The following is a 12,139-nucleotide window of genomic DNA, read 5'->3' as shown; positions in this document are numbered from 1 at the left end:
AATAGATATTTTGCAATATTATATTCAAAATTTATAACAATCCCCCACTTGCAAAATATATATACAAACGAAAGAGAGAAAAAAAATTTATTCTGGGTTTCACAAGATGTAATGCATCATAACTAGTATAGCAAGCTATATGAACCAGTCTTAGATCAAGAAACTTAACACACAATGTAATTGGTATAGCAAGCTATATGAACCAAAGACACTTGAGTGTGTTAGAGATTTATCAATCACAATACACCCCCACAATCCTTGTTGTTATCGTTGTGTTGCGCTTATTAGGCCATGCGCATGCGCGGTATTCATGAGTGATCTAGAGATCATGCCAAGATCTCATGCAAGTGGCCCCACTTGACACTCATATAGGTGATTTCATCAAGGGTATGTTGCAAATCATACACCACCCATAAGGGATATGAAAATAATTAAAAACTTTGTTTAAGCTAAAATTCTTTCACCACATAAAATTTTAATAATAAAGTTTAACCTCTCAGTAATGCAATCTCTAACACTTTCACACACACCATAGGAAGGGACATAAATGATTAAAATCAATTTAGTGCTATCAGAACTAACAAGTGACTTGTTTTTACCCATATGAACCTTATTCATGGGATCTCCAATCACAAAGGTTGGGTTATCATCACTTGTTTGTTTGCAAGTGGCTTAAGTCTCATTCCCCTCGATGTTTCTAATATCATTTGTCTTCCCAGGGGTTTTGTCAGAGGATCCGCTAGATTCCGTTCTGACTTCACATAATCAATGGAAATAGTTCCACTCACTCTTTAGCAGCTGCTTCACCAAATTACGTCTCAAATGTATGTTTATTCTTTCCATTGTAATTCTTCTCTTTTAGCTATAGTTATTGCTGATTGGCAATCACAGTGTATTGACATCGATGGGGTTGGTTTCATTCCTAGTGGAATATTCGCTAAAAAGTTTTTCAACCACTCAGCCTCATTACCAACCATCTCAAGAGCAACAATCTCAGATTCCATTGTTGATCTTGCGATAATTGTTTGTTTGGCTAATCTCCATGTAATCGCACCACCCCCAAGTGTGAATACATGACCACTAATGGATTTTGTCTTGTCTGAATCAGAGATTCAGTTAGCATCATTGTACCTTTCTAATACAGCGGAAAATCCACCATATTCAATGGCATAATCCATTGAACCTCTTAAGTATCTCATAAGCCTAGCAAGTGCATCCCAATGTTCCTGATTTGGACATTAAGTGTACCTACCCAGTCTACCTACTGCATAAGCAATATCACGTCTAGAAAAGCTCATTAAGTGCAGTAAGCTCCCAATTATTTGGGCATACTAAGGCTGAGATAACGATTCTCCTCTATTTTTCATTAATTTAGAGTTAGCATCATAAGGGGTACTCACGGGTTTGAAATCATAATACCCAAACTTCTTAAGAAGTTTCTCAATGTATTGTTCTTGGGATAGTAATATACTATCTCCCTTCATTATGATTCTAACACCTAAAATTATATTGGCTTCACTCATGTCTTTCATTTATTTAGTTCTAGTGTTGCATGTACCAGAAATTAACATGTCATTCACATACAAAATTACATATTCTCTACTTTCAAATTTAGAACATTATCGATATCATTAGGTGAAAAGTCAAATTTATTTCTTCAAGTAATTAAATAAAATTACCTACACCCCCACAGTTTTAAACACCTGATTGTGCTTCTCTTATTTGTAGGTAAAGTATACGAAAATATACTCAGGTACCTCATCTTCTTATTTCCTTTTTTTTAGAGAGAAAATCTTCTCCACTTTTCTCAAACATTACAAAGGCATGACAAATGAAAATTAGAGTTCATCATCCTAACTCCAATGAACTCTAAGTTATCGCCTCGTCTCCCTCTAATTAGTTTTACAACTAACTAAACATAATCCACAGTCAAACTAAATATTATCCACACCTCTCATTTCATCATTTACACATTAATGTACATTAGTTTATAGTCTTATGTAATCCCAATATAAATTTCTATAATATTTTAAGAATAAGAACTCAATCTAAAAATAATTAATCATTAAAATCTCAGTATTTTCCTTCCTGAAAGTAAATTAATTTCTAATTTCAAACTATTTAATTTTTAAAAGCAATTAATTTCTTTCTTATACCATATTAATTTCTCTTTCGAGTAAATTAATTTAATTTCCAATTAATTACTAAATAAATAGTAATAACTTTGTTCCCATAATTATAATTATTACAAATTATTCTTTTCTTCTTTTTCCCTTTACAGTTTATTTTCATTAATTAATATTAATAATTGATTAATTTATTTCCCATTAATTTAATTTAATTTGAAAAACAGACCTTCCAAATAATCCAAACTTTAAACTGACAGTCCAATTAGGTTTAAACTGAACCAACCACAATCAACAAGGTAAACTCTGGGCCTATAATCCAATATATTCAAATTCAACTCAGGATTCACCCATGGCCCAAAAAGAATTCCACATGGGAGGTCACTGCAACCCCCTGACTGCCGGCAGCTCCCTGCTGCAACTCAGACAACCACCAACAAGCGGAAACTACCATGGCCAAGCCGGTTTCAACTCTAACAAGAAACCAGATTCGTGAAGAACAGAACCTCCAAGAAAAATCAAATTGAAGCCTTAATCTCATACCTTAAGATTAAAACAACAATCTTCAAACCACACCCCAAATTCACGATCATCATTATGTAAAGAAGTGACAAAAACCCCAGAAACAAAAACCACCAAAATTGAACCGAGAAAGAATTTAGGAATAAGAAGAGAAATTCTTGCAAAACCCCAACCCCAAATCAGAGAACGAAACAAAGAACAACGATTCTTCTCCTTTTAGCGGACGAATCAAACCAGAGAAGAGGCCACACCCTTGCTGCGCCCTCGACGTGCCATCGTAGCGCCATCGTCTTCACCACCATGAGGCCAACTTGAGGCCATCTTCTTTGCACAAGATGGAGGATCGAAACGAAAAAGAGGAAGAACTTAAGATTTAAGACTGATAAAAATATTCTAGAGGGCTTAATGATCCCTCTCATGTTCTGCCATTTATAATAATAAAGAGATGATACAATAGGGAGATAGAAGGCTAAGAGATTGTCCTAGACTACTAGGTACAAAACTAGGTAAAACCATTAAACTTCTGCAGACTAGCCTAAATGATAATACCTATATGTAATGATTCCAACACTCCCCCTCAAGCTGGAGCATACAAATTGTATGTACCAAGCTTGGAACAAATAAACTCAATCCGAGGTCCCCTCAATGACTTAGTCAACACATCTGCGAGTTGGTCATTTGATCCAACAAACTCGATACATATTTTTTTTGACAATAACTTTTCTCGAACAAAATGACAATTAATCTCTATATGTTTAGTTCTCTCATGAAATACTGGATTTGATGCAATGTGAAGTGCAGCTTGGTTATCACAATACATCTTCATACTCTGAATGTCACAGAAGTTAAGCTCTTGAAGGAACTGCTTCACCCATATAAGTTCACATGTTAGTGATGCCATTGCCCTATATTCAACTTTAGCTGTTGAACGAACCACTACATTTTGTTTCTTACTTTTCCATGAGATAATGTTTCCTCCAAGGAAAACACAATATCCAGTAGTAGATCGTCTATCAATAGGAGAACCTGCCCAATCGACATCATAATATCCTGAAACCTGAAGGCTTCCTTTCTCTTCATATAACAACCCTTGCTCGGGAGCCTTCTTTAAATACCTTAGGATTCGAATGATAGCATTCCAATGGCCAACACATGGAGCTTGCATGAACTGACTAACCACTCCAACAGCAAAAGATAGATCTGGCCTTGTAATAGTGAGATAGATTAGTTTTCCAACAAGTCTCCTATATCTCTCCGAGTCGGAAAATAACTCACCTTCTTCGGTTGTTAATTTTTGATTTGGGTCCATAGGACTGTCAACCGGTCTACAATCAATCATGCACGTTTCGTGCAAAATATCCAGGGCATAGTTCCTTTGGGAGATTACAACTCCATCTTTTGATTGAGCTACTTCAATGCCTAAGAAGTATTTGAGGCTTCCAAGATCTTTGGTTTGGAAATGTCTACACAAGTACTCCTTTAGTTGAGATATTCCAACAATATCATTTCCTGTAATAACGATATCATCAACATATACGATCAAGTAAACACATTTCCCGAGAGATGAATAATAATAAAAGACTGAACGATCTGCTTCACTGCATTTTAACCCAAAATTTTGAACAATTGAGCTGAACTTTCCAAACCAAGCATGTGGAGATTGCTTGAGCCCATATAGAGATCGGTTCAATTTACAAACCATACCAGACTCCCCCTGAGCAACAAACCCAGGAGGTTGCTCCATATAAACCTCTTCCTCAAGATCACCATGGAGAAAGGAAATTTTGATATCCAACTGATGAAGTGGCCAATGACGAATGGCTGCCATGGCGAAGAACAAGCGAATGGTAGTCATCTTGGCCACGGGAGAAAAGGTGTCACAATAATCAAGAGCATAAACCTAAGTGTACCCTTTTGCAACCAGCCGAGCTTTGAGCCGATCAATGTCACCATTAGGGCCGACTTTAATTGCATATACCCATCGACAACCAACAGCCTGTTTGCCTGGGGGAAGTGGCACAAGCTCCCAAGTATTACTGTGGTCAAGAGCCTGCATTTCGTCAATCATGGCTTGTCGCCATCCAGGATGATCAAGTGCTTCTTTCACATTTTTAGGTATAACCACAAGGGATACTGAGGATAAAAGGGAATAAAAGGAGGGCGACACTCTGTGATAGCTAAGAAAATTATAAATGGGATGAGGATTTCGAGTGGAACGAGTACCTTTTCTGAGAGCAATGGGCCAACCAGAATCAGCTTCACCAGGAGGCGTGACAGGAGATGGAGACGGAGAATAATTTGAAGGAGGAGATCCACCATTGTCTGGAGGACTGCCCACGGGAGTACTGTGTCGGGAGATCTCAATATGTGGAGAGGAAGGTTCGGGAGGACTTTGAGCATGACTTGAATTGACAGCGACATTGGAGACATTAGACTCAACCACTTGAAGAGGAAGGACCTGTTGGAGGATATGAACATCTTGAACGGATGGAGAGAAGAAAGGTGTCTGTTCAAAGAATGTGACATTGGCAAACATGTAGTACTTCCGGGTTTCAGGGGAGTAACACCGATACCCTTTTTGAAGCCGAGAATAGCCCAAAAAGACACACTTGATTGCACGAGCAGAGAGTTTGTCTAACCGTGGAGACATGTCGTGAACAAAACACACACAACCAAAAACGCGAGGAGGGGTGTGAAAGAGAGGATCATATGGAAAAAGAATGGAGATAGGGACTTTATTACTAAGAGAGGAGGATGACATCCTATTAATAAGAAAACATGCAGTTAAGATGACATCCCCCCAGTGATGAACAAGAATATGGGCACCAAGTAAAAGGGTACGAGCAGTTTCAACCAAGTGTCTATTTTTTATTTCGGCTATACCATTTTGCTGGGGTGTATGAGGACAAGTGGACTGATGCAAAATACCATGGGAGTTAAGGATTGCAGAAAAAGAGGATGAGAAATACTCTTTAGCATTATCACTTCTTAAGATTTTAATCACTTGACTGAATTGGTTCTTGATTTCATTCAAAAATGAGGTGAAGATGGGTAACAATTCAAAGCGATCTTTCAGTAGATAAACCCAAGTACATCGAGAATACTCATCAATAAATGTAACAAAATACCGAAAACCAAAAGAAGAGACGCGAGTAGGTCCCTAGACATCAGAGTGAATGATAGAAAAACTAGAAGTACACATTGATTGAGACCTTTTAGGAAAGACAGATCTAACATGTTTTCCTAGTTGACAAGACTCACATTCTAAAGTCTGAAGGCCACTAAGTTCAGGACACATCTTTTTTAACTTTGACAAGTGGGGATGGCCAAACCAATTATGTAACACTTTAGGAGAAAGAGCTGCAACACAGATACCCGTGGACGAGATCCAAAATGGTAAAAACCTCCAACTTCATATCCTTCTCCAATCTGTCTCCCCGAGCCACGCTCCTGTATAACAAAAGATTTTGAATCAAAAGTTATTGAACAATGTAACATTTTGGTTAACTGACTTAAGGAAATTAAATTGAATGGACAATTAGGGACAAAAAGAACAGATTTCAGAGTGAGAGAGGGAGACAGGGAGACTTGACCGACTCCCTTTGAACAAGTTTTGGAACCATTTGCAAGGGTAATAAAATGGGGTTTTTCTTGGAGGGAAAGGGTTGAGAACAATGAGGTATTACCAAAGATGTGATCAGAAGCACCCGAGTCAATTACCCATGAATTGGGACCTCCTATGGATTGAGAAATGCAGGCAGTGGACGTACTTGGGGACTGAGATGATTGCGCCAAGCTGTTAGGGAGGCGGTCCAGATCCAGTGGTCGCCGGTTGAAACTATGAAGGTGGACGGCGGCGGACGACGGCGAACAGCAGCGCACGACAGCGGACAGAGATGGCGGACAACCAAGTTAAGAACTTCAAACTCAAACTGCACTTGACAGTTGTAGATAGTCGTGAGACAGCCGCGGACAACGGCAAATGGCACCGGACAGATGCGAACAACAATGCTGGTGGACAACCAGGACGAAAACCAGAGCAGGATGAACCTGCTCTGATACCAACTTAAGATTTAAGACTGATAAAAATATTCTAGAGGGCTTAATGATCCCTCTCATGTTCTTCCATTTATAATAATAAAGAGATGATACAGTAGGGAGATAGAAGGCTAAGAGACTATCCTAGACTACTAGGTACAGAACTAGGTAAAACCATTAAACTTCTGCAGACTAGCCTAAATGATAATACCTATATGTAATGATTCCAACAGAAGAAAACCCTGCTATTCACAAGAGAGGCACCCACAAAAAGAATAGGGGTAAAGCGAATTTAACTTGGGTGAATATTTTTTTTAACTAAAAAGGTAAGGAACAAGAGTAAAGCCTAAGGTAAGACAATCCTTTTCCCTTAAAAGGAAAAGTAAATAAAAGGAAAGAAATCAAGGGTTTCTCTCCAAATAATTTAAGGTTCCACCTCATTGTCTGCAACGGTCATTAAACAACCGTTTTCCTCTTTAATATTAAAAAAAAATTATACATGTATTAAAAAGGAATCAATGCCATGTATAACAGAATCATAAACCCAACAAAAAAAAGGTAACTGGTATTTATGGTTTCATCCGTATCAAACTTACCAAAATTCAAGAACTACTCTATCATATCACAAATATCATGGATTTTAAGCATTCAAACTTTTAATAGTCATCCAAATAATTAATTGAAAAATAAAAATCTAAGAATATATCAACATTTATCACATAATCAAATAAAATATTAAAGATAAATTTTTCCATGCTTTGAAAGAAAATCAAATATATCTCCAAATTCATCATACAACAAAACAATAAAGTAAAGGTAAGTTTCCGGTACCTTTTTTTTACTTTTGACAGTGAAAGATTGAAACATAAGTCCTTAAGATTATAGTAAAAATGCTTACAAAATCTCATACCGCAATTTTCTGAGGTGTGTAAATCACTGTCCTTAAGGACTTATTTGCGGTGTATTGTGCAAATCCCCCAAGATACAACAAGAACTTCTCAGAGAAATGTCTGAGGACCTCAGAACTAGCAAGAAACTCTTATAGAATTTATACCCAGATAATTTTAGGAGAGAAGAAAAGAGAATGAAAACTAAAAAAAACTAAAGAGAAAGATTGAACTTGATATTTTGTAGTGGAGGAAGTGGATCAGGCCCATGACCTAAAATATCTCTTAAAATATTATTATTTTGAATAATGTTCAAAATAAATATTTTGTAATATTATATTAAAAATTTATAACAAAATGTCGGATCAAAATCAAATTAAAAGTAAACTCAGGCACATATAGAACATTAAAAATGGTTAAGTTTTTAATAAATTGAATAGTACCTAGATAATTAGCTACAACATAAGAATCATTTGGTAATTTAACATGAACATGGTTATTCTTATGGAACATAACAAAACGTGTTTTATTGTGAGTTACATGATCGTTGCTCCAAAGTTCTTTACCTATTCGTGATTCTTGTGCAGAAGACTCACTATGATGAATGTGTACCTAGTTATTGTGATTGGATGAGTTTTGCAGAAAATTCATGAGCTTTTGCACTTGTTCAACAGTAAAAAGATCACTTTTCATATTTGTTTTAGATCTTGATATTCCATGACACATGGAGTCCTATTTGTTTGGTTTGATTAACTAGGTGCCTCTCATGACTAGTGCGATATTAAGTCGTTTAGGCCAATTTGATACCTTGCATAGATGAATTTCTTGTGTTGAGATTGCTCGTAGGGTCACTGTGTTCAGGAATTCTGATACTGCTATCAATGGATTTTAGCTTGCTCAGGAGAGTACGTCTCATGCTTCTATTCCAAGAATGATAGTTGGTTCCTTTGAGTTGAGGAGAAACTAGAACCATTCCTGGATTAATCTCCGCAGGATGCAAATGATAGGGGCTAAAAGGATTTAAAAGATTATCCATGTGGTTGAATCTGTTTTTGTGCATGAGGATTCCACGATGAAGAAAGAAAAAGTAGAAAGAAAAAGAAGAAAGAAACAAGATAATAAGCAGAAACATAGCAAGGTTTTAACCTGGTCTGATACCATTTTGAATATGGTGTAGTTCATCATATCAATATCACAGCAATTGAAAATAGAACAATTCTGTGTATGAAAATTTTATGTATATGAAAGCACGTAAAAATAAAAACAAGAATAAGGAAGAAGAAAAGCTTTCTGGGCATCTATATTCACTGACACAAAACGTACGAGAGATCCTATATATATATATATGAATCTAAAACAGAAAAGAGACAACACTGATATAACATCACAGCAGTAAACAGAAACAGAAAACAACAGAAAATAGAAAAATATACTTATAAAATAGTATCTTAACGATGTGTATACCCTATAAATGTTTATTTAATGGTGGCTTTCAAACAATTTTGCCTAATGGAATTAAGTTAGAAAGGAAACATGATTTGGAGGGGCATCTGGATAGTTATTATACTGTGTATATGGAATCAAAGAAATGACATTATATTTAGAAATGGGAGGGTTAATGCAGAGAAAATATTATGTATAGTCCGGATCAGATTTTGGGCATGGATAAGGAGTAAAATAAAAAAAAGCTATGTTCTCTTACTCTGATTGGTACTTTAACCCTGTACAATGAATCAAAACACTGATGTGAAACACCAGATTATAGTGGTCACAAAGAGAAAAACATTACCCATATACATAAACAGGGACAATTGTATATGGTTTTCGGAGGGTACTCTGTCTTTCCAGCCGCACATTCATTTCTTTATTTAATTTGTAAAAAAATGCAGCTATCCAATTGAAACTTGAAAATCTTGCAAGTTCGATATAGATTATATCTTATATATACAAAAACTTTATAAAATTTAACACTATTTCTGTTTGGAGTTATATCAAATTTAATAACTAGCTTTATAGACTTTTGTGAATTTGTGATGGCTGGAGGTCAAAAGCTGATCTCTTGAAAAACTAAGAGTGGTCATGTGTTTGGTTGCTGATGATAAGATTCATCCTTTAACCTATGTGAAACATGAAAAAAAATTCAAGAGCATACAAAATGAAACAAGCAAAACAACGCCCAAAAATAAGAATGTACTTATTAGAAGTGGGTTTTAAGCCTAACTCAACCCTACAAAACCGGCTTGTAAGGTGAGGTTTGCACCTCACTTATATATTATAATTTGGTCTTATCTCTAGTCGATGTGGGACTTCCAACACACCCCCTTCACGTCGAGGTATAGACATCTCATGCGTGATAGTAGAGATTGGGTGTTCCAATATCGGCCCGATAACGGGTGGAAACAGAAATGCCCACTTAGAACTCGCTAGGATAGGCTCTAACTATGGCTCTGATACCCATGTTAAATATAGTGAAAATTATATATTGGAATTAATCCCTTGTGTTAAATACACACATAAGGGCTAAGCCCAAATACAAATGAATATGTAAGAATAAAATAAAATAAAATAAGAACAATGTTTCTCTAATAAACATATAGGGACTATATTTCCCTAATTAACATAAACACAATATAAACTAAATATAATATCTCTAACACTCCCCCTCAAGCTGGAGCATACAGATTGTATGGACCAAGCTTGGAATAAATAAACTCAGTTTGAAATATATGATCGGTCTTCAAGAGTGTGCGGCAAACAGATGCGCAATCACATGTCGACGAACAACTAACAACAATTTATTGCGAAACTTCAAATAACACCATGAAACTTCAAGTGGGATGACTTTGACAAAGGAGAACAACAACAAACTCTAGGGACTGGATTGCCATCAAGTAAGGATGGGGCTTGCATCAAAACTGCAGAGACTGCCATCACTGACTGATGGGGCCTGTAATGGCTAAAAGCGACAAAACTACAAGGAATGCCATCACTGACTGATGGGGCTTGTAGTGGCTAAAAGCGACAAAACTACAGGGAATGCCATCACTGACTGATGGGGCCTGTAGTGGCTAGAAGCGACAAAACTGCAAGGACTGCCATCATTGACTAGTGGAGTCTGAAAGCCTGAAACCTGGCTGGAAACATTCTCCCCCTCACAACGAACGGCGGAAATGACGGTGCACCGATGACAGACCGTGAAAGTGGAAGATCATAATGAGCTCTTATTCATCAAAGCACCCAAAAACAAATCTGACAGATTTGACAAAGGGTTGGTGAAATTGTTTCAACCCATAATTTTAGTGTTGAAATTTCTTGGTGTTAACCACTAACGGTCCTTGAAGACCTTTCAGAATAGAGAAGAAGATAGCGGAAGCAGTAGAGGTAGGACTAGGTGTTAGTGCATCAGTGGCACAAGTGGCAGAGATGACGGCCGGAGATGGTGACTGGTACGGTGGCCGGAGATGATGGCCAGAGACGGTGGCCGAAGACGGTTGCTGGAGACGGTGGCCGGAGACGGTGGCCGGAGACGGTGGTCGGAGACGGTGGCCAAAGACGGTGGCCAGAGACGGTGGCCAGAGACGGTGGCGGACTGCTAGTGACGGTGGCCAGAGATAGTGGACAACTGGCAAGTGGCAAGCGGTAACGGGCAGTAGCGGACAACAACACCGAACAAATGCGAGACAAAAACTAGAGATTGCCCATTGAAGCATAAAGGCACAGGTTGAAAAAGAAACTTTTAGAGGGGGGCCGCCGGCGGCGGCGGCCACCGGCGGCAACAAAGACAAAGTAGAAAAGGATCAGAAAACCTGCTCTGATACCATGTTAAATATAGTGAAAATTATATATTGGAATTAATCCCTTGTGTTAAATACACACATAAGGTTCTCTATTTATAATAGAAGAAATATGGGCTAAACCCAAATACAAATGAATATGTAAGAATAAAATAAAATAAAATAAGAACAATGTTTCCCTAATAAACATATAGGGACTATATTTCCCTAATTAACATAAACACAATATAAACTAAATATAATATCTCTAACAGTACTAAACATAAAGGATTAGTCGATCCAAACAAGAGCATACAACTCCAAAGAAGAAAGAGTAGATGGGTCCATGAAATGACTCTAGGTTGGTTCCAGCAGATGACTCTAGGTGGGTAGCAACACCAGCAGATGACTCTCTAGCAAGAGGATAGACGACTTCACCTAGAACAGTTGATTACTTCACTCAGTAGACGACTATCAGTTTTAGTTGTCGTTTTCTTTAGAATTTTGACATGATCAAGGAGAATTCTTCGTTAATGCTTAAATAAAGCAAGCATTAGTTTCATCAGGAAAGTGTTTGATTGAAGCAGGGGGAGTAGGTGAAAAGTTTGAAGGTAGAAAACTTAGAATAAAAACTGCTTACAATTTGCATAAAAAAAGAAAATGACTTGGTCACTCAAGACTGAAATCCACTTTCCAAATGTCAGTTACACAACCACTTATACCCGTAGTGTTCAAGTTGGCATCACGGAATGATAACCAAATGAACATTTATAATAAACAAAGTGAAGTTTTA

The sequence above is a fragment of the Vigna radiata genome, chromosome 8 (assembly GCF_000741045.1).
Source record: "Vigna radiata var. radiata cultivar VC1973A chromosome 8, Vradiata_ver6, whole genome shotgun sequence".
NCBI lineage: Eukaryota > Viridiplantae > Streptophyta > Magnoliopsida > Fabales > Fabaceae > Vigna > Vigna radiata.
The sequence above is the reverse complement of the archived record's forward strand: the minus strand, read 5'-3'. Positions refer to the sequence as shown.